Source organism: Grammomys surdaster, unplaced genomic scaffold (genome assembly GCF_004785775.1).
Source record: "Grammomys surdaster isolate TR1022 unplaced genomic scaffold, NIH_TR_1.0 138, whole genome shotgun sequence".
In the NCBI taxonomy this organism is placed as follows: domain Eukaryota; kingdom Metazoa; phylum Chordata; class Mammalia; order Rodentia; family Muridae; genus Grammomys; species Grammomys surdaster.
In genome coordinates, this window is record NW_021604596.1 from 9,438,750 (window position 1) to 9,443,995 (window position 5,246).

General features: G+C 44.1%; 1 pseudogene; it reads left to right on the forward strand.

Annotated features, from left to right (window-relative positions):
- Positions 1-3,959: 3,959 nt before the first annotated feature.
- Positions 3,960-5,246, forward strand: part of LOC114617749 — a 59,739-nt pseudogene continuing 58,452 nt past the window's right edge.

A 5,246-nucleotide genomic window follows, 5' to 3' on the forward strand; every position in this document is an offset into this window, starting at 1 on the left:
GTGGGGACTGTGGAGCACTGGTCAGTGGTGGGGACTGTGGAGCACTGCTCAGTGGTGCTGACTGTGGAGCCTTCATATGAACACACACGTGTACACACACACACATGTACACACACACACATGTATACACACACACATGTGCACACACAGACACAGACACACACTTTTTTTTTTAAAGAAAGAAGGATTTATTTATACTTTGGCCAAATCATAGTAAAGGAGAGTCCTGGTGTCTTTCTGCATTTTCTGTAACACTATTACAGTTTTCTAGAAAAAAAAAAAAGAAATATGAGCCAGAAAAAAGCAAATAAAACCATATACTCACTTAAATAGAACTGTGTGAACTCTCCTCCCAGGAGACAAGTTTCTCCTCTGCAGTCTTCAAGACATCAGCCTTTCCTTTGACCCAGCATGGGGCCCCAGAGGGTGTTCTCAGTCTTGGGAGTCCAGCCTGACAGACAATGAGAGGGACACGTGTGTCTCTGTCCCTTTTCTGTTGCTGCGATTAACCACAGGACAAAGGCATCTTCACAGAGCCATTCCTCTGGTTTGCTCATGGTTTTAGGTTACAACCTTCCTGGCAGAGGAAGTCACAACAGCAGGAGTGTGAGGCAGCTGGTCACACTGCATCTGTGGGCCAAACTGAGAGACAGAAGTAATAAATGCTTGCAGTCAGTTCACATCTCTGTGTCTTATGATTGTAAGACCCAGGATCCCCACACAGGGAATTAAGATGGGTGTCCCCTGGGCTGGAGAGACTGTTCAAAAGGACTTGACTTCTATTTCCATCACTCATATGACAGTTCACAACTGTCAACAACTTCAGTCGTGGGAGATCTGATGCCTCAGGGGACACCAGCATGCAGGTGGCAAACAGGCATACACGCAGACAAATCACCCATACACGTAAAAGACGACTAAAATAATACGAGTCTTCCCACTGAAGTTTAGAATGTTCCACAGGCATGTCCATAGGTCATCTCCTAGGCGATTGTAGATTCTGTTCTGTTGACATGACACTAGCCATCATATTTAGACACTACATTTGGTCTGTGGCATTGGAACAGAAAAATGTGGGGAGGCTGTGTCTGAACGCAGAGGAATTTGTTGCCCTGGGAAGGTCACTTCGGGGTGTTTTGGTGGTGTGTTCAGAATGAAGTTGTCTTAGCAGGATGCAGAGACTTCCAAGGCTTGGGTGCTGTAGGAAAGCCCCAGGGCCTTTCTGTTGGTAAGTCCCCTGTTGTTGATTATATCGTACTGTCTTCTTTGCAGGAGGTTTTTTATCTTGCTGTCTTTCCTTAGGGATTCTTGTTCCTTCAACCCTGTGTGTAGAGTCAATCAGAAGTTCTCATGTCATCCTGTCAGGGACAGGGAGGCAGCGACACGCTGCTAGCATGCTCCTCAGCAGCCTGTGGAGTTACCACGCTTCAGGCCAAACCAAGATTTATGGCTTTCATACAGAAAATAATTTCAGATCTAGTCAGTCAGAGGAAGCCAAGTTGGAGACTTTTATGAGAGTTAGCAGAAGGAGAGGCACTTAGAAAAAGAGTAAGATGTAGCCAAGTATGGGTACAGGCTCCTTAAAGGAGTGTCACAGTGAATTGTCTTAGCATTATCCATTTTAGTGACTCCCAAGTTACATCTCGAAAGGTTGTTAAGAAACCCTTACCCCATTTTTTCTTTCTTTAAAACATTTTTAATAAGTAATTTCTGCTTGTTGACTAAATGAGCCAATTCAAGACAAATTAAAATATAAAGGTAGGTTTATAGCAGGCCACTCTTTGGGGGCAGCTCACCACACAGGAGGGAAGGGGTCAGTGAAGTTGCCACACAGAGAGAAGCAGAGGGTAAGGGGAAGAGAAAGAGAAAGAGGAGTGTGTGTGTGTGTGTGTGGGGGGGGACCAAAATATCTGAACTATATACTGGAGAGCTGCGGGCTGAGCAGAAGTCCAGCAGTTGTCCCAGATCTGAAACACAACATATTTTATTATGCTTTATTTGCTTATTTATGTGTATATGTGGTGTCTATATTTTTGTATGTGAACACAAGTGCCAAGGGTCATGCAGGAGGAATGACAAATGGCTTTAGAACTCATGGACTGCAGCCCACAGGTTACCATAGCTACATAGGTGGTCCTCAGTGTGGCACCACCCTGAGTCCTGAGAACTTCATGCTGTTATGGACTACTTCTCTACTTGCTGCCCTCACACCCCTCTTAACCTAAGAATTATGAAAACTTTAAGGGGCTTCTAGTCTCTCACTGGACAGTATCTCTGGCGTTCACAACAATAGTGCTTGATCTCTTTCAGGCATTGCTGCTGGAGCAGGTTGATGACTCTATCACCACCCACGAGAAGAACTTAGAGATGTAGATTGTCAACAATGACCACCACCCTTAGAAAACACTGGGAAAAATAAACTTGTTAGTGAAGCCAGGTTGAGATGTTTTTTACTACTGGCTCTGATGTAAAAAATCTTAGGGAACAATATGAAGTTCAGAAAGGCACACTCTTATTAGTTAAGCTAGGGACCCTTTATGGTCAGGGAACAAGAACAATGGCAGCACTGGCTGACCTGATTCTCACTGAAGCTGGACTGGTGATGACTGATTTCTTTCTTTTTTTTTTATTAATTAATTAATTTATTTTTCAAATCGTAATTCATTCACACAGGGGTTATTAACACAGAAAGGCAGGACATGGGGAAGGGGATGACACTGGAACGTGGGTGGAATACAGATATCTTTCAGAACAAGGTTATCAGCTGGGTGAAGGTTCAGGGGACAGGTCACTATGACTCTGCCTATGATTCACTTGTCCTTATCTAAGTTGGTATTGTCTGCTAAGGCTACCTATTTACAAGGTCTATGACTACTCAGGCTGGTAAATTTCCACAAAAGCTGCCTGTTTGCAATAGCTTATAGCCATCTGTTTCAGTGTTTATCCACAGAGACCCAAGACTTGGTGTTAGTATACATGTATGACAGGCTTATTGCTGATTTTTAGGCCTATGGCTGATTTTAGGCCTATGGCTGATTTTAGGCCTTCAGTGTATAAGCAGGGCTGCCCCTGACATCTCCTCCCTTCTCTAAATATAGAAGGGCTGTGGCGATTCTAATCTTTCGAAGGTAGGGATAGAGGCCTGACCTCCAGTAATTGAAGGGGACCTTGTAATGGCTCCGGTCCACCTGTCGTTGTGATGACTGATTTCTTATGTCGATTTTGCCCGCAGCTTCCTGATAAGATTTATTAAGAATTGCTGGAGTAGATATGCACTCTGAGGATTTAAAGCAGATATGACCGATTTTTATGTAAAAGTTTAGATTTGTGATTCTTTTATGATTTGTACAAGATTAGTTTTAAAGATAAATAATAAAATGATTACTCCTTTTTTTGTAACTGCAAATTGCTGCCTGCCAGTAAGAGACACTGGCTGAGAAAACTACCTTGCTTGCTCACACTTTATTAGCCTGTAACAAGTTGCTTGGTGGGTTTACATGGGTTTTTGAGAATAATTTGTTGTTGTTGTTGTTGTTTTAACTTGTACTACGTTATGTTATATCTTGTAAAGATATTGAAAAACACATTGTTTTTGTTTGTTTGTTTTTGTTTTTGTTTTTGTTTTTTTGAGACAGGGTTTCTCTGTATAGCCCAGGCTGTCCTGGAACTCACTCTGTAGACCAGGCTGGCCTCGAACTCAGAAATCCGCCTGCCTCTGCCTCCCAAGTGCTGGGATTAAAGGCGTGCGCCACCACCGCCCAGCTAAAACACATTGTTTTTAAGTGTTGTGGATAGCTCTGGTCTTGTATTTTGATGCAGACGAGGAGTGAATCAGTACACAGGTGACTTCTAACCTTCTACCCACTTTAATTTGTAAAATAAAGGCTAGAGCTGGCGATTGGGTAGTAGAAAGGGAGGTGAAGCAGAAAAGTTTGGGAGAGGGGAGGAGGAGGAGGACGATGGAGGACGGAGGTGGGAGGACAATGGAGGAAAAAGACGTGGCCTGGAAAACTGCAGGTTATGAGGGACCCATGGATGGGAATAGAGTAGTGTAGTGGTAAATCTGCCCAATCTAGGCGTGCAGTTTGTATTCATAATATTTGAGTTATGTTTTCATTGATCAGGCCTTTTTGGGTTGGAGGTTTACTGCAACATTTAATAATCATTGAAAGAAGAAAACTAAAATGTAATCACATTGTAATTGTATTCTGCTTGAAAGATTTTGCTGGGATATGTAAGTAATGGAGGAAAGAACAAAATGATGCGGCGTAGTGTGGTGTTGTGTGACATGGCATGGTACGGTAAAGTGTGGTGTGGCATGGTGTGGCATGGTGTGGTGTGACCGGGCATGGTGTGGTAAGGTGTGGCAAGGTGTGTTGTGTTGTGGTGTGACTGGGCATGGTATGGTATAGTAAGGTAAGGTGTGGCATGGTGTGGTGTGACTGGTCATGGTGTGGTAAGGTGTGGCATGGTGTGGCATGGTGTGGTGTGACCGGGCATGGTATGGTATGGTGAGGTGTGGTGTGGTATGGTAAGGTGTGGGATGGTATAATAAGGTAAGGTGTGGTGTGGTATGACTGGGCATGGTATGGTGAGGTGTGGTGTGGCTGGAACATTGTCTCTGCCATGCATCAACTATGTGTGTGTATGTAAAGTTTCTGTGAATGAGGGTTGCATATATTTATATATGTATGTGTGGCATGATTGGAGCCTGCTGGCGGAGCTTTGCTCTAACCGTTCTGTGTGTGAATGTGTATGTCTGTCTGTAGGTCTGTGTGCATGTATGTATGCATGTATGTGTGTGTGTGTGTATGAAGTTATTGGACTTTGCCTTTTGTTTCATCCATTTAGTGTATCTGTGTGTCTGTGTGTGTGTGTGTGTGTTTTCTCTCTTTCCTTCTCTTTCTCAATGCCCCCAAGGAGTTAAAAGAGTTCACACTTTTTCACTGGCCACAGAGAGTGCCAGCCCCAATAACTTAAGCTTTGTCCCCTCAGAAAAAACGTCTGATGAGCAGCTTCTCTAATCGCTAGCTGCCTTTGGCAGCAGCCCTGTAGGTATCTGGGTCCACCCTGGCCAGCGGCTCTAAGCACTGACCCTCAATGACTGCCTACCTCGATTTACCCACCACATGGATGCCAAAGCCAGAGTCGTTGGCACACAAGTATGCCACAGCTCAAGTGTGTGTATGTGTGTGTGTATGAGAGAGAGAGAGAGAGAGAGAGAGAGAGAGAGAGAGAGAGAGAGA